This window comes from Mastomys coucha, unplaced genomic scaffold, assembly GCF_008632895.1.
Source record: "Mastomys coucha isolate ucsf_1 unplaced genomic scaffold, UCSF_Mcou_1 pScaffold8, whole genome shotgun sequence".
Lineage (NCBI taxonomy): Eukaryota > Metazoa > Chordata > Mammalia > Rodentia > Muridae > Mastomys > Mastomys coucha.
Window position 1 is genome coordinate 78,071,422 of NW_022196914.1, and position 23,867 is coordinate 78,095,288.

Sequence of the window (23,867 nt, forward strand, 5' to 3'; positions counted from 1 at the left end):
CTTTTCTGTTCCTTTTGATCTATGTTTACACTTCTCTTTGGGATATTTTTCTCAAAGTAGGCAATAATATAAGATCCTCATGAAAGAGATTTTTATTTTGAGTGTACAAGAGTAACCTTCAGAGCTACATAACATTAACCTGTCTAAGTGAGCAACAAATACAAGAAAAAAAATAGCAATTACTCCTAGTAATGTCCTGGGATGTGCATTATTCATATTCATGTTTCTGACAGCTTCAGCACATGACCATGGACATACCCAGGGACATTAGGAAGACACTAAGGTGCTTAGTGTTTGCTTCATTTTTGTGAATTTTGACTCCATTTCTCCATGACTTTGAATTTCCAAAACCAAATATATTTCAACAAGAATAGTAAAGAATCATATTAGAAAAACACTACAAGTTGTACCTGCTTACTGCAAGTGTATGCCCCTAGTACTCTACTTTTTCTTTTGGGTAGGCCTGACTGACTATTCATTTGCCCATTCTCTATTCTGCTGCACCAATTCATACATCATTCATTTAGCATGAACCTTTAGAATTTACTTCATAAACAAAAATATTTCTTCTGAAAGAATTTATAAATTCCAAAGAATATATTGTAGTTTTTTTCAAAAAGAAAAGTTTCTTAGTTTTTGAGATTCTAATTACATCATTTCCTCCTTTCCTGTTCCCCTCTCCAAACAGGTTCATGTACTTATTATTGGTGTATTTCAAGTTCATGGCCAATTTGTTCATTAATTGCTGTTACACACATACATACACACACACACCTGCACACACTCCTAATTTATTTTTGCTTTATGTAGTTCTAAGGGAAAAATCCTAGGTCTTGTGTATATTGCATGAATACTCTATCACTAAGCTACATTCCTAGCCTTGAATTAATGGTTTTAATTTGGACAGTAAATAACTTAAAAAATATGCCGTATTCTATCAGTGAGAAAACCTACCTTGGCTGCAACTTGAGGCAGAGAGGAATATTTGGCCTGTAGTTCAGTGTAAGGTAATTCTGCTTGAGAATGAGAATGAAGACAAATTTCCTTGTAGAATGCAAACAGATTCATACTACCACATCCAGATCACTCTGGAGCAAACCCGACAAGTGTAGTAAAGGCGCCACATCTGCTTTTCAGAGCTGAAAGCCTACTGGTGACTTGGAATGACAAATGTCTGCATTCAAGTGTCACATTTTAATGTCGGTTACCAGAAAGAAAACTGTCAGTTAGGTAGAAAGAGCAAGATAAAATAAGAATTACCAGAATTACAGAAGCACAGTCTTTCCTGCCTGGAGGCATAACCTTCATATTTGGCATCCTTTCAGGAATTTTCTTTGAGAAATATCCTTAGAGTAGAATTATAGGCAAATGAATGTATCTCTATATATTTATACAATCCTTACTTTTCTGGGATGTTCTTGTTTCATTTTTTCCTAAACTGAATATACATTCCTGAATATTCTGAATATTCCCTCTCAGTAGCTTAGAATAAAGTCTAACTAGTGTATTATGCTGAAGACCCCAACACTCTGCCATCTGCTTTCCTCTCCATACTCAGCTTCTAGCATTCCATACTTTTCATGATGATTAAGTAGCTTCACTGACTTTATTTCTGCTCTTTGGAGCTTGGTTCTTTCTTAGGAGCTTTTACATTGCTTATTTTCTTTGCCTCATCTTCTTACGTAGGAGGTGATTTTTTCCAAGTAGGTATTTTTCTTAACTAGAGTTGCTGTACCTCCATATTGACGACACATCCTTTTGTGTTGTGTATTACGACACTGAGCTTGGCTTGATGTCCGTGTTTACTGGTGTGCTGATCTTGTGTGTCCATTATGTAGTCAACAATTGTGCTTTGTGCTGAGTTGTCAGTTCTCACATAGTTCCTACCACATGAAGAATGCTCCGGAGAGATCGTTGAAGGACATTTCCACATCATTGATGGTGGTGGTATAGCAGTGATTTTCATATATAAATCTTCACAAATGCTCATCTAGACATAAGTATTTTCAACAAAGAGGTCCTGATAGTTAGTTTTGCAATTGACATCCTAATGGTTCATAATTATCACACATAATGTGGCAGATCATCATGTATCAGTATACACATGATTAAGCTGAAATTTTGTTTCTATTTCTTATGCGTTCTGTGACCTGTTAAACTTTTAATTACTTCTGGATTGAGTAGAAATAGCCATGGAATAATTCATGGACCATTGAAAAGATTAAGCTAGTCGATGTTTCTGGTAAGAATCCAAGAAATGGCTCAAACACAATGCCAAGCATATGGAAATAAACTTATGAATCATGTTGCCAAATGTTTCTCTTCATCACTGAATCATTACATTTTCTTCTTTACAAATGCTACTATATAAACAAGATATAATATGTATCATAATCTAATCTAAAACAAAACAAATGAATATTAATTCATTAAATATCCAGTATAGATGCTTACAATAAAATAAAACTTTTAAACAATTATTTTTATAGTCAGGGCAAATTTCCAGGATTATTTTGTGATCTATTGACATATTTTATTAATATATGTACTTGTGGGTTTGTGTGTCAACTTGATACGAGCTGGAGTTATCACAGAGACAGTAGTCTCCCTTGAGGAAATGCCTTCATAAAATCCAGCTGTAAAGCATTTTCTCAATTAGTGATCAAGGCAGGATGGGCCCAGCCCATCGTGAGTGGTGCCATATATGGGCTGGTAGTCCAGGGTTCTATAAGAAAGCAAGTTGAACAAGCTGGGGAAGCAAGCCAGTAAATAGCACCCTCCATGGCTTTTGCATCCACTTCTGCCTCCAAGTTCCTGCCCAGTGTGAGTTCCTGTCCTGACTTCCTTTGGTGATAAACAGCAATGTGGAAGTGTAAGCTGAATGAACCCTTTTCTCCCTAACTTGCTTCTTGCTCATGTTGTTTTGTGCAGGAAGAGAAACTCTAAGACAGTATGTTATTAAATTTGTCCCTATATCTTTTGAGACTTTCAAAAACCAGATTTCTTTTCTTTCTTTCTTTTTTTTTAATTCTCCTTTCATCTGATAATGTTTTGAATTCTACTATTATAGGGGTTAGGTTTTTCTTTCATTAACACTCTGTATGCTTCCACATTTTATATTTATACAAGACCTATATCACCATGAATTATATGTATATGTATATATATGTATATTTTCTGACAGTATGTGGAGACACTACATTGTCAAAGGGCCATGGTGTGAGATGTCAGGAAGACATGACAATAAAGAGGAAGGAGGGGCAAGGGTAGCCTGAGAATATGAATACTGTAGGAAGACCTAAACCTTTATGCTTAGAGAAATCCTTATTTAATACAAATGTGTGACCACTGCCTCAAACCTATATATAACCAAAAGAAAGTATAATATTGTGGTCAGAAACTCGTGGACAGAGGACAGATCTTATGCATTCTCAGCATCTCTGAGAACTAAAGGTTCAAGAAATGTCACCTTTTCCTAAAGCTTACCAGTATGTTCTCATCACCATCACCCCAAGGAGCCGTTGGGATATATTTCAATATACTCCACTCCTGCTGTCCTTCATCCATTCTAAAAGCCCTGGACTCCCACTTTTTCATACCCCAGATAGTTCCATACAGCCACAATCCCGGATTACTGCATTCCCTAACAACCACTTTTTCTAATACCACTGGGTCCTATAGAGCTTGAGGTCAATAAAGTGCCTATTCCTTCCAGCCATCCAATTCTTCTTTAAATAGCCCATTAAGGTGTTTTTGTTATTGTTGTTGTTATTGTTTTTCTCTTTAAAACCAAAATCCCACTTAGTGTTTCCGTTTCCTCTATAGCTGTTCCCCTTTGCTCATCTTTGGGGACTGCAAGTGATTCAGATTCTAGATCCTAGTTTTTAGTTTCAGTTCTTTTTCTTCTCTAGATTACCTTTCTCACTCAACTAATCATGTCTCCCAAGCTTCATGCCCCACTGACTCTATTTTAAAAAGCGATTGGCAGTCTTTCCACTTCTTCTTACCTTACCTTTTACTTGGGTTATTGTAACCTTAACTAAGTCTGTCTTTCCCACTTCCCTTCTTAACTCACCTCTTGAGTTTTTCTTCTCTCCTTCTTCCTCCTCCCTTCCTTCTCTTTCATTCTTTCTCTTTTCTTTTCTTTTTCTCTCTCTTTTTTTTTCTGAAATGATCACATGCAACACAGGGTGGTCTCGTACTCACTGTATTAACTGAAATGGGCTTTGAACATAGGTTTTCCTACCTCCACCTACAAAAAGAACTAGGATTATATAATCTATATGTCTTAGGGAGAAAGCCCAGGGCTTCCTGAGTCCGAATCAAACAGTCTACTAACTGAACTACATTTACAACTGCCAAGAGATTTCTTTCTATTGTTGACTTTATTTTCCAGAAAGCAACCAGAGCTCATCTTTGAGAATCTAAACTAAATCATTACTGCATACCTTTAGGCCACTATGGCCTCTCACCCAGTGGAGGAATCCATGAGGTACTGTGTTGTCTGAGTTTCCACCACCTCTGTGACCTCATCTTTCCTGCTGCAGCCCCAAGGTTCTTCTTGTTACTTTTTCCCATATTGCACCTGGAACTAACCAAAGGAGTCCTGGTTCTTGGTTTCTGAAGGAGTTATTCTCGATGTTGTTCTTTTACCAAGTGTTCTCTCTTTCTTACTGTCTTCAGAGCTCCCCTCAAGTGTCAGATTATCATGAATCTTTATCTTCCCACCCTTCCACCTTGGTGTCCTTTAGTTTCTCTTTGCAACACTTAATGCGACTTCCATGTATTCTGTCATTTATCTTCTTCTCCACACATGTCCCAAACAAAAGCTGCAATAAAGGCTTTGATTTCCTATTTTCTTTTGGCCTCTTGTTGTAAAACTTTCTGGGATTTATATTTTCTTTAGTATTTTTAATACATTATGATTCATTATTTGTTGAAGAAATGACTGAATTATATAATCACTCTTGAATTTTAATCAAATAGAGTTTTCAATTCTTTCACTAAATGCTCTTCTACTTGCAAAAAACAAAAACAAAACCAAAACAAAACAAAAAACCTTTACCAAACTGTACACAGAGAAAAGAAAGAACTTGGGATTACAATGCTCTGGTATTCCAAATTACATTTTCATATGAACCTCATATCTAAATAAAAACCAAAACAAACAAATAACATGTCATAAGCTGCCGAGGTGGTTCTGTAATTAATGTCCTTGCCGCACAAATAAGACAAATTCAGATCCCCAGCTTCCACATAAGTGCTTTGCAGGAGCAACTTCTTACCTGTAACTGTAGCTGTAGAAGGACAAACAGAAGATTCCCAGAACAAGCTGACTAATGAGACTAGCTGTATCCACAGGAGAGCTTGCCTCCAGAGAATTAAGTTGAAGAGTAATAGAGGAAGAGCTCTGTTACCCTGAGACCTCCATGCCTATGTGCCCACATATCTTACACATCTGACCACCTTTGCACTGACATTCGTGGGAATATGTAAATGCATAGGCAAGCATACCACACACACTAAAAGCATGTAAACAAGAATAGAAAAGTGTGTCAAACCTACAATTCAGGCCTACAGCCTTCGCAATGAGAGTCTTCCGAGACAAAAGCAAAACAAGAAGAACAAGTAAACTTGTTCAAAACGACAGAACTGATTGATATGAGGCAGAATCCTGTCTTAAAGACTTACCTTTAATGCCCTGAATTCATTCATCCAGCAGTTTTTATTTACTAAGTGCATGCCTAGGGTCAAGGATACATACAGAGTTCCTTTCTTATGGATTGTACAGTTTAGGAGAATTTTTGTTCGTTTGTTTTAGGTTTTTCCAGACAGGGTTTCTCTGTATAGATTTGGCTGTCCCGGAGCTCACTCTGTAGACCAGGCTGGCCTCAAACTCAGAAATCCACCTGCCTCTGCCTCCCAAATGCTGGGATCAAAGGCATGAGCCACCACTGCCTGGCCAGTTTAGCAGAAATTATAAATACAATCAGCATCTACAAACATTTTAAAATTAAGTATCAGGGAACATTGTAGAAAGGGTAGCAGGGTTTTAAGACCACAGGGTTGCTGTGAAACACTATCTTCTGGATGAGACAGAGCTGTTCCAACTAAGGACCTCAAACAGTTCCGGTTGCCTGATAGAATCAAGCCAAATTGGCTTTTCAACATGAATGAGGGAGCTGTTCATGAGGCTGTGGTCCTGCGTAGCTATTGGCAGTGGACAGCTGTTGGAGAAGGGAGGGTCAGGTTTTGTATGTTTGTTTGTTTGTTTGTTTTGTCTTGTCTTTTTTTTTTTTTTCAAAAATGTGGGCTATGGTAAGCTGAACATGCTCTAATGGTTGGCTTTATATACACAAGTGTTTGGGTATACTAGTTTTGGATTACAATGAGTTATTTTTAAAAAGGTAGACATGGAGTTGCATGGGGCTTCATGTGGAAGATCTAGTTGTTGGAGGAGGTTAATGAAGTGTGGACATGGTCAAAATACATTTTACACATGAGTTGAACTCTTGAAGAATAAACAATAAATACAATTAGTACATATGTGAGGGCTGTGTGACAGGAGATTGACCTAATCTGAAGAGCATCTATGATCTGGTGCAATTTGAAGCTGATAAACCTTTAACAAGAACAGTGACTATACAAAAGGGAAGGAGAAAGATGTCCCCCAGAAAAAGACAAAAATTAGTTCCTTACACTAGAAAGAGCATTTTCACCCAAATGGGAAAAAAGTGCCTTGGTGTCCTTTGATTCTGCCAGACTCCTATTTTGATGACTACATTTGTCGATAGACTCCAACAAAATAAATGCTATCTGACTTTACAATATGATCTGACAGTGGTTAGAGGATTCATTTGTTGGCTTTTTCCATCTCAGGAATGAGCATGCAACTAACTGAGAAGTTTAACCTTGGTCCCCTTGTTCCTGCTCATGGGCTTATTTCTATTTCTTCTTCAAAGAGCACACACCCTCACAATCTGCTGCTTTGTAGCTCATCCTTTCTCATCCCGCTAGCTTCCTATTTTTATTGCTGAGTCATCCAATCAGGCTTAATTGTCTCTCTCTCTCTCCAGCTGGCTTCATCCTTTTGGAGGAAAAAAAATATGCTACAGGTGCACTTTTTAAAATTAGGAAAACATGAGTCCCCAGTTCTGGATAGGGCTAGTAGAGTGTAGTGGTGGATTCTGAAATTATCAGTTAGTTATCACAGTGCTCCTATCCTTATGGTACTGAGTAATTTGTAAAATCTCCATTCCATTTTATAAACAGTCCAACCCGTGGGGTTCATGGAAAATTCCTATTTGTATTATTCTTTTTAATTCATTTCATATAGCCTTCATTTTGTGGCTTAATTATTTCCTTTCATTTTTCTTTAGAAAATATGATTCTTTCAAAATCAAGTCACTCAAGTTGTTTTCAAAGTAAATGTGGTGTGGTATAAAAATTTAACCAAATTAAATAGCTAACATATTTTAGAAATAATTATTCCTTTTGTTTCTGTGCTGGGGAATAAACCCAGGGACTCATGCATACTAGGCAAGTGATGCAACAATAAACTATACATCCAAGCCAGTAATGCAACTTTTTAATTTCTCTCTCCATTATATATGAAAAACTATATTTCCAAATAAAGAAGTTGTTAGAAAGTTGAAAAGGAATGTTTAACATTCTTCTAAGGAACAAGCCTTGTTGATGCTACCCCATATGAATGTTAAGAAAAGTTTACAAGAATATAAAGATTCTAGAGAAGCTGGGGAAATATTTCTGCTGCTAAAGCACTTGGTGCACAACTGGACAAATTGTAGGACCTCAGTTTGTATCCCCAACCCATGTAAAGCTGAATGCCAAAAGGCATATCTGTACCTCCATCCCTGTCTTGGTAGCTGAGTTAATGAACTCCAGTTTCATAGAAGAGATCTTATACTAAGAATTAGACACCTAATGTTGACCCCTGAAAAGCAACTATGCACACATACATTCACACACCCCTACACAATGAAAAAACATAATTTGAAAACACTTTTTGTTCCACATACTTGAATGTAAGAAAAAAGAGATGGCAGACATCCAGAGAAACAGAGAATTTGCTTCTTAGTATAAGGTCTTATCCAATACAAAATGGGTCAGTCCTGAAAATATATATTTGAGTAATATCACATGTAGTAGGTTGCACTTATGCTTTTAGAATTACATACACACACACACACACACACATATAAACACACACACATACTGAATAGCAGTTAATAAAACATTAATTTGAAAGTGATGAAGGTGGGAGTAGATGGGAAGATCTACCATCTTTTATAAGGAAAAAATAAAAGGATAATGATGTAGTTACATGAATTTCAGAAAATGTTTAAAACCCAACTTTTTAAAATAATGGTAAGAAAGTATGTAGGTGCTCAGTGTGGATACAGGTGTTAAAAGTTTTGACCTAGGGTTGTGTGAAACTATAGGTGCAATAACTCATGGACATTAAGAGGCAACTATGTGCCACTGTACACATTAGAAAAGATCTGATCTCAAGCAGGTTGGGAGGTACTAAAACCAGGACATTTCCTGGGACACTTTCAGATGTACGCTAATATGTGCCATTGTTTTATTTTACATGAGTGTTTTCATTTTGAATTTGTGTATATGTATTTACAGAATAGGTATGTGCATCTGTGTGTGCAAGAAGATGATTTAAGTGCCTCCAGAGCTGCAGTTTGAGATGGTTGGGAGCTACCAAACATTGGTTCTGGGAACCAACGTGGGTTCTCTGCTAGAGAATGAGTGTTATTAAGAGCTGAGCCATCTTTCAAGCCCCACTGTTGTCTAATATTATATTTTTAGAGTATGGTAAAGGAGAAATAGCCAAATGTCCTTCAAAAAAAAAAGAAAGAAAGAAACATGCTTCTAAAAACAAGCCTCTTTGCTTTTTTGCCTTCATAGTAAAAAGAGAGAAAAATTTTGCAAATGCAAAAATTAAGACTTCAGTATTGCTTCAAATAATGTGTCTTACAAATTGTTTCATTTTGTTTTGACAGTAATATGTACCTTTGTGATATTTAAAGTAATTACAGAAATAATTATTTAGCAACATTTAATTCCTTAGAGCCACATACACCTAATTCTCAAAGTTTTTTGATTTTTTTTTTTTTTGTATTCTGGATTTTGTTCTTGATGCTAACATACTTGGAGAACTAATCACCCTAACTGCCCATGCATAGATTATATGGTAGCACTTTATGACTGATGTTAAATGATCTACATGTATATGACTGTGAAGGTCGTTTTATACAGATAAGGAGACTCAGGTTCAGACCAGCTAAGGGCTTGGCTGTCACAGGGGATTGAGGGGATGCTATCTGAAGCTGAAATGTCTAATGATGCCAGTGTGTGGGTTTCTTCCATATATCATTCCACCCCCATTAAAGCCAATGTGTCCCTTGAATTACTGGGTTCGGGACACCTTGATTTGGCAGTTCGAGTACTACCTAAAAGTGGAGTTTAATTCAGTGTGATAACATGAGGTGAAATAAGGCAAGCGTGAGAAATCTGGAGACTTCTATTTTCAGCTTTGTCACTCTCTTATTAAGTGAGCTCGGAAAAGCTTTTAACCTTTGAAAGCCTGACTCTCCACGTCTGGGGGAAAATTTGAAGTGCAGCAATGCTGTGACTTATCTCACAAGGATGTTCTGAAGATTAGACTCTGAGTTTTCCGTTTCTGGAACGAAGTTTGGTACATGCAAGAGCTCTGAGTAAATCATTCTTATGAGCTCAAACAGACTTGCAAACGGACAAAGAATTTTTCTGGATAGGAAGGACCAAACCCACAGTGGAAGAATCAAAGTATCTGTCCTAATACTAGAATCATTGCTTGAGTTTAGAAGAAGTTCATTGAAAACCAGAACAAGCTCGTAGACTATACATATCAGTAACATTTTTTGTACCCTTTATTAATTATATAAACTTCAAAAATATAGATGTCTTGTGAATAAAGAAGACATTAGGTTCATTGTTCTTGAGTGTTTAGTATAGCAGTTACATAGAGGTAGGACTGACATATCCAAATCACCTAGTAAAATGCCTGTCACTGAACAGATTCTCAAAAGAATACTGAATAAGCCAACCATTGGACTGAGCACTGGGTCCCCAATGGAGGAGTTAGAGAAAGGATTGAAGGAGCTGAAAGGGTTTACAACCCCAGAGGAAGAACAACAATATCAACCAACCAGACACTCCTGGGGTCCCAGGGACTAAACCACCAACCAAAGAGTACACATGGAGGGACCCATGGCTCCAGCTGCATATGTAGCAGAGGATGGTCTTGTAGGGAATCAATGGGAGGAGAGGCCCTTGGTCCAGTGAAGGCTCTATGTCCCAATGTAGGGGAATGCCAGGGAGTGGGTTGGAGGGAGGATAGGGGAACACCTTATAGAAGCAGGGGTCGGGGAATAGGATAATGGTTTATAGTTAGGGGAAACCAGAAAATGTTACATTTGAAATGTAAATAAAGGAATTATCCAGTAAAAAAAAAAACAAAAAAACAAAAAAAAACCAAAACAAAACAAAACAAAAAAAACTACACTACTTTATCTTGCTTCTCCAGCTAGGGTGGTGCAGAATACATTGAAAGAGACCCCACAGTGATATCAGAGGGGTCTTATAGCATGACAAGAAAGTATGGATTTACTGTGATTCCACTCTTGTATTATTGTTACCATTTTGGAATTTTTCTTGATTTACTCAATAGTATATTTTGTATTCATATGCATATATATTAGAATCTTTAACTCTCAAACTGATTTATACAACACATTTACATAAGTGTACTAAGTTATTTATGTAGTTTAGCTTCTTACTGCTTTTCACATTTGTTTTCTGACACCAAGAGAGTTGAGTTACCTTCCTTCCTTCCTTTCTTCCTTCCTTCCCTCCTTCCTTCCTTCCCTCCTTCCTTCTTTTCTCTTCCTCTTCCTCCTTCTTCTTCACTTTGAAACAATTTCAGATTTACAGAGTTGTAAATTAGTGTATGGGATTCCTCTGTGACTTTTATCACCTACAAATGTTATAATTTTACAAAAGTGACATATTTACTAAAGTAGGAATTGATTTTAGTGTATTGTACATTTAGTATGATGCCATTAATGAAACTACACATTTATTTAGAATCTTATCATGCACTGGTGTTGCCTCATTGCCTACCCCCATGGTGACATACTTCTTCCAACAAGGCCACATCTTCTAATAGTGCCACTCCCTGAGCCACGCAAATTCAAACCATTACAGTGGGGTTGATGGGTGTGACCAGGATATATTATATACAAATAAATTTATCAAATAACTCAAATAATATGAAAATATTACCATCTGGCATTCAGATGTATCAGTTTTTCTGTCCTCATTGTCTATATAGTTAACATTACTCCCCTCCCCCCAGCCCAGTATTTTGATACAGGGTCTCATGTTGGCCAGAACAATCTCAAAGTTTGTGGTTGAGGATGATTTTGAACTCCTGATACTCTTTTTTATACCTTCCAATTGGTGGAATAACAGTCATCTTCCAGCAAGCCTGGTTAAAACATTTTTAAGAGGTTTTGTTTGCACTCTTTATTCACATGGTGAAGGACTTTTAATGTTCAGTTGTATGTTTATTCATGACTTTCCTGTCACATTCACACTCTTCACTGCGCCATTTTAAACCCAAACACCAACACTGAAAGACATTTTTTTTATTAACAAAACCATGGTGTCTCTCAAAATGGCAATTCCATCTTCAGTCACTTCCACCACACACTCCCAGGTCTCCTACTGAATGTTCCAACAGGAAACCATTTGGGTGATCCTCTTCTCATTTCCACATCCTTCCCTGTTTTAGTCACCCTCAACCTTGATGCCATTCTCCCTACCAGTTAAAGTAGAATCTGTTCACTGACTCTTCTCTCCAATCACTACAATGCTTGGGGATATTTTTCCTTTTTAAATTTAAACACCTTATCTTTCCTAACACTTCCTTTCCTGCTCTTCCTACTTACTCTCCTTGTTTCTCTCTCTTTGTATTGTCTTCTTTTATCCCAGTGCATCCTGAGAGCATTGACTGGACTCTCCTTTTTTAGCCCTGCTCCTTTTCAAACCCATTTTTGTTCTTACTGCACAAACAAAAAACTTTCCATTCTACTGTTCTCCCTACACTCTATTGAATGACTCTTATTTGCAGACATGAATTCAGGTTCCTAAAATATCACACAATGCATTGTGAATCTCTGTGTTCTTACATCCCCAGCAGGCCTGTAGTTAAAGTAGAAATGCCTTCCATTTAATTTTCCTTCAACAACACCACATAGTCTTCACCAATAAATCTCTCTCTGTGTCTGTGTGTCTCTGTCTCTCTCTCTCTCTCACCCCCTCTTATAGGATTTCTTTGTTCATTTTTTATTAGGCCTTTATGCCATTATTACTTTTAGTAGAGGTCTTACTTTATCTTTTAATTTATAGTCCATCATTGAGAGGAGTCAGGCAGGAATTTAAGTAGTATCTTGAAGCATAAACTCTGGCGAAACCTGTTGGCTGGATTGCTCACAAATCTGAGCTTAACTAGCTTTTTATATAGCCCAAGACTCCCTTTGCAAGAAATAGTACTAATCACACTGAGTTGTGCTCTCCTGGGTCTGGGGAGTCTTATGGGTGAGTAGGGGATAGAAGTGAGCAAATAGGAGGAGTCAAGGAAACCACAATACTACCCACAGAGTCCACTAACCTGGGACCATCCTGGCTCACAGAACCTGGGACACCAACCAGGAAACATGCAGGGAGAGGCCAAACCTCTCTACACATTTGTAGCAAATGTACAGCTTGATCTTCATGTGTGGTCCATAACAATTGGCAGAGGGACTGTTTCTATCTCTGTTCCCTGACACTGGATCCCCTTCCCCCTACCTGGACCAACTAGGGAGCATGCAGGAGTTGGACATAGACTCCTACAGATTTGTAACAAACATTCAGTTTGGTCTTCATGTGATTCTCCTACCAAGTGGAATGGGGGATGTTTTAGTCTCTGTTCCCTGTATTGGATCCCCTTCCCTCCTAATTGGACTACCTGGTTGGGCCTCAGTGGGAGAGGATGTGCCTAGTCCTGCTGGGTGGAGTAGCACCCAAGAAGGGCTCTTCTTATCTAAGGAGAAGAGGAACAATGATCGTGCTGGGAGGGATTTGTAAGGGTGAGACTGGGAAGAGAGGACAGAGGGTGTGTGTGTGAATGGGATATAAAGTGAATAAAAAAATTAATTAAAAACAAAAACAATGAGACATTCTTTTAGAGACATACCCATTAAACAGTCTGATCTGGGCAATTCTTCAATTGATATTCCTTTCTGAGTCATCACTAGGCTGTTTCATATTGACAGTTAAAGCTAATTAGAACAACATACATGTATTTGTATATACACATAATCTGTATTATGTCTATTACCAAATATGTAACTAAGACAATAGAATATTATGGAATCTGAGGTCTGGACAACATAGCACAAAACCTCAGAAAATTACCATATAAAAATAAGTTAATATTAGGACAGTACTTCCAACAATTTCTAATGTCCCTACACCTGCCATTGGCATATTATTATATATTTATCTGAAGCAGAGTTCTTAATATTGAAAATTAATTATAACATGAAAATATCAGTCAAGTCTGAAAAAGTTCATGATATTCTATGTCCTATAGTATATATTTGACAAAATTTTAATATGTAGTGTAAAGAAAAAAAGTACTGCTATCTCATTAGTATTCAAGTTAATATATGGTTAAAATTGTATACCAAAGTATTATAGTCAACATTTTCTTTCTCTTTTTGGAGAATCTCCTACTACATTACTACATATTTGGATCATATTCAATACTTAATCCTACTTAATACTACTACCTCTTTTTCTCTATATACCCAACATTTGTCCCATCTTGTGTTAAACCATCAAGTACAGTTGATGTTGCCCATCTATTCTTGGATGTGTGACATTCCACTGCAACTTAGTCAGCTCACCAGAGGCCATACCCTTAAGGAAAACTGACTCTCCCTCTCCCATTTGCTTTCAATGCAAATAGCTCCTTAGGTAAGGGTGGGACTTATTTTTTTTTTTTTATCATAGACTAAAAATTTAAGAGTATAATCTGCTTTTTTTTACCCTTATAAAAAATTACTATATCTTAATTCCCCATTTGAGTTCTGTCTCCTCTTGTGTACTGCTAAAGATATTCTTTGTTTTCTTCATTGTTGTGACTTGCAGGAGACAACTAGGATATCAGATATTCAATACTGTATAGATGCTCAGACTAAGAAACAGACTGGGATGGGTGAAAGACAACATACTCTTCTTAGAATGCACTTACTCCAGTTCACTGCTCTGTGTAGCATGTGCTCACACTTGCAGAAAACAAAAATTAAAACAAGTATACCCACTAATACTGAAACTCCTTTCAGAATGTTTACAACTTAAAAATGTTTCCCCTAAATTTGTTAAAATACATTTTTAAAAAGTAACTTTCACAAATTACTGCAAAACAGAATGGCTTCCAGTTTTAAAAATGCAGAAATTAAGACTGACAGAATTATTTCAATTCTCCCAAGGACGTATCAGTTTTTTGAGACCATCTTATAGAAAGAGAACATAGTGACAGGGCAGAGTTCTTGCTAACGGTGTAAGAGTAAAACGAAGAAGTTTATTTTTGTGCTGACTTAAAACAGCGAGCATGTTATCCCCAGTTTATCTCTCTTTCTCTGTCTTGAGGTCTGATCATGGAAGATAGAGGAACACAACAGAAGCAGAGCTAAACTTCTAAAATTTTTATTGGGTACATAGAACTGTGTTCATAAAAATCACTTTCTGACCTAAATGTAAGTCTGGTTAAGTGGTTAATTTTTAACTTTCATTAAAAATCAGAGACCACTAGGTTGTTTGAACTTCCCAAATCACTATGATCAATGGGCAGGTGTACAGAGGCTATAAAGCCTTCCAAAGTCAGACATTTCTTTAAAATATATAATACAATTCAGTGATTATTTAATTTGACTTATTAGCTTCTTACTAGTATAAATGTACACTTGTCCATTAAATTTACCCTTATTTATTACAACAAGTGACACTGTTTTCATGTACTCTTAAATACCTGGAAGAAGAAGAAGAAGATGGGGGGTAAGAAGGAGGAGAAGAAGGAGTAGGAGGAAGAGGAGGAGGAGGAGGAGGAGGAGGAGGAGGAGGAAGAAGAAGAAGAAGAAGAAGAAGAAGAAGAAGAAGAAGAAGAAGAAGAAGAAGAAGAAGAAGAACAAGAACAAGAACAAGAACAAGAACAAGAACAAGAACAAGAACAAGAACAAGAAGAACAAGAAGAAGAAGAAGAAAACTATTGAGTTCTTAAAACATACATGATTGGGAAGAGTAGAGTGGGTGATATTTTGAGATATTTCCATGTGTTACATTGATTAGTTACTATAATTTTCACTCAAAGCTGAAGGAAAGTGGAGTTAACTGATATATTTCACTTAAAATATGCTTATTTGTTTGTTATATTTAATTTACTTGTGAGACAAAATTTTTTAATTTAATCTTGAATTTTGTGATCAAGGCATAATATTTTTCATCATCATCAATCAATTATGCCAGTGTTTATTGTTATTTTGGCTATTCAATTTTAATCTTCTCCTCATTTGATTGAGTTACCAACATTTGCAAGAGAAGCATGCATTCTAAAGCCATTAAAATAGCTGATATATCTAGCTTTCTTTTTTAACCAGAATTTATAATGACATTCTTAAAATTTCTTGATTTTCCTGATTTTGACCATTCCATGTGCCTCACAATATTCCCTGTAACTCTGGATGCTAAAGTGTAGCATTTGCCTGAGAATTAGTCATCTTTTATTCTGTCCTGTGAATTACAATGTTTCAATGCAAATGCAAGCTGCTAATAATTGGCTATACATTCCTTGCAGAAAAAGTACCATCTTCATTTCTTGAAACATTACCAAAAAAAAAAAAAAAAAAAAAAAAAAAAAAAAAAAAAACCCACAAAAACCCAACCAACCAACCAACCAAACAAACAAACAAAAAACAAAACAAAACAAAAAGCAGTATCAAACTTTTGGTTATATTTCCTTACATACTTTATAACTCCATGAATTCACATTAATTAGTCCTCTTTAAATGTCCAAAAGACCTTTTTGTAATTTAGATTACATGGTGACCAAAATTTTGGAAAAATGATTTTGGTATTTAGAATGGAGGAACTATTTCACTGTAAGTAGTTTTGCAAACCTTCACCATAGAAACATTGCATGCAATCAAGATCTCTAAAAAGACATCTTAGTTAGGGTCTCTATACTGTGATAAAATACTGTGACTAAAAGTAACTTGAGGATGTAGGCATTTATTTCATCTTGGATCTGTTGGTTCCTACTCCATCATTGAAGAAATGCAGGATAGGAACTGACGCAGAAGCCATGTAGCAGCACTGCCTGCTTTCTTATTCCTCAAAAACACCTTGCTCAGACCATTTTTTTTATACAATTAGGGACTACCTGGCCGGTGGCAGGGGCATGACCCACATAAAAAATTAATCAAGAAGATGCCTTACAGTGATACTTGTAGACCAATCTGATGGGAGTATTTTCTGAACAGAAAATTCTGATTCCTGACTCTAGTTGTGTCAAGTTGATGGAACTTTCCTAGTACAAGAAAGGGATGAAATTTAAAACCACATATATCCTGTCAATCAGTGCTCAAAGCAGAATCCACAGTAAACTAAAAATAGGGAAAAGTAATTTATTCCAAACTTATTATATTCAGTCTGCATGGGTTTAATCATCTTAAGTAAAAGCTATATTTTCTAATTAGATTACATCTAGACTATAATTGATACAGCTTTATTTCTTAAGCACACAACATTATGTCAATGGATATTGCTCAGAATTCTGTTAATTGATGAATTAATGCTGTGGGAATCTTCAATGCAATACAATTCAATCTGGAATTTTACAATTAAATTAAATTAAATCAAATTAAATCTTTCTTTTAATTAAGTGATGAAAATTTTCCACAAATTGATTTGTCCTTGTTTTTTTGTTTTGAAGTAGACATCAAATGACCAGAGCAAGACATATAATGATGGGCATAAGAATAAAGGTTAAGTGCTAGCTCCTGAAAGTCACTTATTCACTTATTTCTCCTCAAGTATAACTTCATTGCATCAAGATTACAACAAGTATTAATGGTGATGACCTTCGTTAAACAGTTAATATAAATATGATTGTCTTATGAACTCAGCTACTGAGTTCATAAAATGTGCTCATTAATATTCACATTGTGCATTTGATGGAAAAGGTTAAAGTCCAGTGAGAAGAAATGATGGACTTTAACTTGGAAACTTACCAGTTCAAGTATATGGAATCTTCCCTTATTTCGAAGAGCAAATGAAATTGAAAGCATGGAGAAAATTTCCAGCTTTGGAAAACTAAAATGAAATTAATAAAATTGACTTCTTCTATTTTAGCCCTCTCTGTGGGTTTCAAGCCTATGCCATGCTGTACTAGTGAATATTCAGTTTCCACCCAAAGCGAGCCAATTGACAAATTTTGAAATTAGGATTGCCTCGTAAGAACAAATGTCCAATTCTCTGGATGTTGTACTTTGAAATTAGACTCCTACAATAATAAAAGGAACTTTAAGTTGTAAAGCATGCAGCGGATGCCAAAATACCACAGAAAATACCCAACAAAATAACCAACAGGCATTTTAAATGTATTTGAGAAAGTGCATTAAAAATATTCTATGAACTTCATCCCGACCTTCACATATGCAAAGCTACTGTGGGAACCCAGAGAAGGAAATCCCACTTTCGGAAAGTTGGTCTCATGACAATGGTAAATAAAAGCTATTGTAGTTTTAGAAAAACCAGTTACAACAGAATGGTGTGTATATTACAAGCCACAGTAGCTCTTGCCATCCCTATTCTATTTATCATATAAACTCCATTCTCTTCTATATTGTTAACTATGTGTAGATATAGTAACTCAGAAACCCTGAATGTCACTCTGAAACTTGTGTGCAACTATTTGCCACTTGAGCTTAGAGAATCCATTAAATTCTCCATGTCCTACTTCTATCGTGGTATTACTCTCTTGAGGGAAGAAGGAAGTAAGTGAGGAATATTTGGAAAAGTAGAAAGACACTATGCTCTAGTCCACTTAGTACAAGTTCTGCACGTGGTAACTTATTCTGCCTTGATGACTTTGTTGACTATGAAGAAGAAATTTGCATTTTAAAATGCAATTTGACTTCATTTTAGAATAGCATTGCTAACTATTATTTCCCACAAAAATGGTGGATGCTTTTCTCTAAAATATTATAAATAAATAAGCTGGATATGGTAGTATATGCCTGTACTTTTAGGCTGAGGCAGGAGAATCATGACTTGGACAAGGCAGAAGGATTTAGATTTGATGGTCAGCCTAGTCTATGCAACAAGACATTGTTTCAAAGGTTATATTTATTTATATATATAAATAAAAAGGCTAAAAGAGGAAATGCAAATACTCTTATAAATGAAGGTTTATACATCCTCCGTGGAGATAAGTTTTAGGAAGTGTGGGCAAGATAATGTAGAGTGTGTAACACGGACATGTAAAAACAGAAAACTGCAATTCCAAAAATAAGGGAGCACTGCAGAAGTAGGCAGCACTGAATTCACATGCCAGCCTTCACGGCTGTGGGCTCTCTTCCTTCATTCCAGCTCATTCAGTGAGTGTTTAAGGAAACAGGGCAAGAAGAGATATCAGTGGAGAAAAGCAGACAAAAGAGGGATGATTCACGGGTCAATCAGACCCTGGGTAACTGAGAGATTTGTAGATTTGAAGGGTTTATCACTATCAAGAAGACAGAAGTATCCCTGCTGTAAGGCCAGATCAACAGCACTGCTGGCCTTGCCTTTGTGTCAGCTGCCACCACAGTACTGGCAGTGGGCATCCTGTAGGGAGGCCCACAAGGGGTAGAAAAAAAAAAGACAGAAGTAACACTACACCTATGGCTACTGTCAATGGGAGAAGTGGTTTGTTTCAAATTCTGCCTCTCATTTTTGCATCATTACTGAGTTCTGGCATGGTTAGGGAGTGAACCTAACGATTGTTAGCACCTGGCACTAAAAGTAGATTTGTAAATTATATTAAAACATTCATATTGCAAATATTCTCCTTTTTCAAGAACATTTATGCTGATTTTATTCATGTATATTCATATTTGCCTATGAAATTTGAAGATGGCTACTTCTATCTAATATGAATAAAGCAGAGGAATTCATTCAGAATAGGAACGAAACACAGAGCTTTTATTCATCTGCACGTTCAGGTAGTAAGATAGAGCACTGTGATGACGGAGCATGAATTTTTTTTTTTAAGGATTTCTGATTATTGATGTCATTGCTAGTAAGTGCCTAGCCACAAGAAAAAGACAGAAACAAGTCTGTCACGGGACATCAATTTTTTCCAATCTACTTTACATAGGAAGGATAAAACTGTGAAGTTGAAGTTTTAAAAGCATTATTGAATATATTTTCACAGTAACCATTTTTTTCTACACTTGAACTAGTAGCTTTCAATGCAATATAGATTTTCTAGAATAGTCTGGTTTCCATACACTGTTAATCACACTAATATGAAAATGTTGAATTTTTCATATTTTTATATTTAAAAGATAATATTTTTATTTTTAAAAGAGAATATTTTTCTTATTTTTTAAGTTGTATCTTTTGTTTTTGAAAATATAATATAATATAGTGTACCTCATTCCATTTCTTCCCTAAAAATCTTCCCATTTATTCCTTCTGGCTCTTGACCAAACTCATGGCCTATTTTTTAATTGTTGTTAGATGGATATATGTAGAGGTATGTACCTATATATTCCTAAATATAACCACCCATTCTGTATTTATATACAGGCTTTCAAGGCTGACCCTTTGGTATGGATAACCTATTGGTTTTTTTGTTTGTTTGTTTCTTTGTTTTCTATTTTGTTTTTCTTTTTCCTGGGGAAGACTATTTCTCTCATTCTCAGCACTTCATTGCCACTTGTTCCTAATATTTTTCTCTTGTTTCTCTGAAACACTCAGAATCCATGAAATCAGGAGCCTGTTTTACAATATCTATTACAATCAACCTTTATGAAAACAATGAAATAACATTATACAATCAGGAGAGATGATTGTTGCCATTGAAGTTAGCATTGACAGGTACCTGTTGACCTGGGCACACGGATCTCTGTACTTCCAGGGTTATCATGTGTCTATAAAAGTGATTAAAGGACAACAATCCAAAGAAAGACAAGGACACAAAAAAACCAAACATAACTGACACAGTCAGTAGCATGTCACTCACAAATAGGTCGCAGGAAATATTGCCTTTATACAATAATATACAGAATTACATAAGAACAGTTAAATTTCAAAACAAGAAAATAAAGTTCTCCAACTACTAATGTGCTGGCTGCCATGCCTGTGTTGTTCTTTCTGACAGACAATGACTGTGGAAACTGTCTTGCTGCAGCCTCTCTGCTCTGAAGACGCTTCATGCTCAGTGGAGCAGAGAAAGAACATTTTTAAAGGCTAAAAGTCATATCCATAATACAAATAATAGTTGCTATGAAAATGGGGAATATATTCACAATCACCAATAATTTACTAGAGAATACAGGAGCTTCCAATGAAAAAATATTCTATGTAAAGGACAGAGGCTGAGAAAATTAAATCAAGTTTCCAGAAATAGTATTTCAGTATATATTAGAAGATCAGGTACTGCCCCTGACAGTGTAATGGAAGTTTTTTTTATTCCTCATGTCAGAAATTTTTAAACTATACATTAGGCTTCAAATATCCCCTAAGTCCTGAAACATTTGTTTGCAAACATTTACCTGTACGAGCAAACATTCATTCGAAGCCTGTGAGTTCTTGCAGCTTCTCAAGGAGGTCAGGATCATGCCCAGGCCTGAAAGGCTCTGCTCTATATTAAGATCTGTCTCCCAGAAGATTGCTTCTCCCCAATAATTCATGGTTTAAAATTGACTGTCCAAGTTATTTCATCTCTTATGCTAAAATAGAAAAGTTTTGGCAAAGATGGTTGCCCTAGGCTTCCAGTTCACTAAATTTTTTAAACAACCATCTTTGAATATCTCTCTCATGGCATTCTCCTGAGGTAGAACTATATATACATTCTGAGATCATTCATGTTGCAAGTGATTGAAAATGTCCAGATTGAGGAAACTAAATGTTTATTTCTTGGTTAAAATTAAAAATTATAGAAGAAAAAAACACACCTAATTATTTAAAATCTTTTAAAATCTTCTATTACCATATTATATCTTATTATAACTAGAAAACTCCAAATAAACCCAGCATTTAAAAAGAAAACATAATTTATTTTTAGGTTATTTTACAGAAAATCAGTCTTAAAGATTAATCTAATTATTCCAAACTTCGTTGTGATTGTTTAATGGATGTATACTTCTTACTTGTGTCAAATTAATTTTATTAATATAAACATAGTAGGTAAAAAATATTCAGAACATTTAAATTTGAACTAGTGGGATGGCTTAAAGGGTGCACACTTCTGCCACCAAGACTGACATTCTGAATTCAATTCCTGGGACACACATAGGAAAAAAAACAGATTCTGGTTGGAGAAGGAACTGAAGGAGCTGAGGAGTTTTGCAGCCCCATGAAGAAAGTAACAGTGTTAACAGGCTAGACCACCCTGGAGCTCCCAGGGACTGGGCCAGCAACCAAACAATACACATGGAGGGACCTATGGTGCTGGGTGCATATGTGGCAGAGAATGCCTTGTTGAACATCAGTGGGAGGAGAGGCCCTTGGTGGAAGGTGTTCTATGCCACAGAATAGGGGAATGCCAGGGTGGGAGGATGGGAGAGGGTTAGGTGGGTAGGTGGGGGAGCACCCTCATAAAGAGGCAGGGGAAGGGGGATGCAAGAGGGGGTTTCTGAAGGGGAGACTTGGAAAGGGGAAAACATTTGAAATGCAAATAAAGAAAATATCAAAAAAAGAAAGAAAGAAAAAAAGAAAAAAAAAAAGAAGAAAAGAAAAAGACTCCTGAAACTAAACCTCTGAAATGTAAGGTAGCTCCAGTTAAATGCTTTCCTTTATAAGAGCTGCCATGGCCATGGTGTCTCTTCACAGCAATAAACCCTAACAAAGACGTTATCTTTTCTTCAATTTTTATTATGTATATAAACACACGGACACACACACACACACACACACACACACACACACAGAGACACACACACATACACACCCTACTCCCTGAGCTGACCATGTGGGATTGAATAGCCTTGCAGAATCTTCAAGAAACTGATAAGCCCTTTCTCATCAGCCCTTGGTCATCTTTCGCTCTTTTAGCTCTTCCTCTAGTGAGGGAGGTGCATGTTGAACTTCTTCATTTCCTGCTGGCATGCCAACTGGATGTGTCTGTATTTTAATTTTGTTCTTGAAATTTCGTGAGTTTCCCTGTCATATGTAAAGGACACTATCTAACAGCAGGTGTTTGGGGCCTGTGGCTCTCATAATATCCCCATCTCTTCTATTTATTGTCCTGAGCCTTAGATGCAGGGACTACTCTCCAGATATATCAGTTAGGATTAGACACACTGTAGTTGCTTATTCTCTGCCTGTTGACAGGCTGTGGATGTCTGTGGTAGCCTTTATCTGTTGCAAAGAGAAGTTTCTGTGATGAGTGGGGAGAGCTACCCTCATCTGTGGGTATGAGTATGGAGAATCCAGTGAAAATTATATTGGGTTAGTGAAGAGGCAGTAGTAGAGTTTTCCCTTGGTTCTAGCATCTTTCCAGCCTGGGATAGTTGATTAGGTTTACACTGTCAGGTGCAATTCCCTCCTACTGAGTAAGCCATCAGTCAAAATAGACATCTGTTGGTTGCTCTCAGGAGACAAGTGCCAGTATGGTGTCATTGTAGATAGTTTGCTAGTCCATTAATTGTGACTTGGATGAGTTGAAACTTACCTAGAAGCCCCATTCTGGAGGACTGGCTCTCATAGAATCACAGGATGCTATACAAGCTGCCAAAGAAGAGGAGCAATCACCAGCTCTACCGAGCTGTAAAGCTTCACTAATCTTTCTATTCCCTGGAAAAAGAGTACAGTGTATACAAGGCCTCTATCATGTTTACCAAATATATTCACATACCAGTTTTCACATTGTATTGTAGGTGTGTGTGTGTGTGTGTGTGTGTGTGTGTGTGTGTGTGTGTGTGTGTGTGTAGATCATGGCTGCTATAGAAACTGAAAGACAATTTTACAATGTGCTTATTTATTTCTTTTGGTGATTAGATTTATCCTAACTGAAACGAAACCACACTGAAGTTATTCTGGATTTAAACATTTCATAAAACAAATCAAAAGCAGAAAAATCCACATTTGGATCACTCTGGTTATCTTTTCCATTTTTAATTTTAGTTTTAGTTTTTATTGCTATGTATGCCTCATAACAGTGACTACAGAGAACACAAGAGAGTCTCAGTATCTGCTGGTGGAACTGGAGTTACGGGGAGTTGTGAGACATCTAGCATGTCACTAGACTAGAAATCAGGTCCTCTGAAGAGCACCAAGTGTTGTCATCTCTCCCTCTGTCTGCTTTTGCTATTAATATTTTTTTAACTGAAAATGGAGTCTTTTCTTATCAAATATATCCTGACAAGTTTCACCCCCCTCACTCCTTCATGGGATGAGATTATAAACAGGGATCTCTGTGTCTGCATTGTTATCCAGAGAAAAGCTTCTAAGGTATTGAGACTATTATTTTATCACCAGGT

At 36.5% G+C, this 23,867-nt stretch overlaps 1 protein-coding gene and 1 non-coding gene across 2 annotated transcripts in view; both read left to right on the forward strand.

Moving 5' to 3' along the window:
* The window catches only part of Hcn1 (hyperpolarization activated cyclic nucleotide gated potassium channel 1), a 386,612-nt gene that overhangs the window by 68,112 nt on the left and 294,633 nt on the right, over window positions 1-23,867 (forward strand). The window lies entirely within an intron of this gene.
* On the forward strand, window positions 18,877-19,027 carry LOC116084032. Its single transcript, XR_004116002.1, has one exon. It is a non-coding gene; the product is annotated as a small nucleolar RNA U89 (small nucleolar RNA).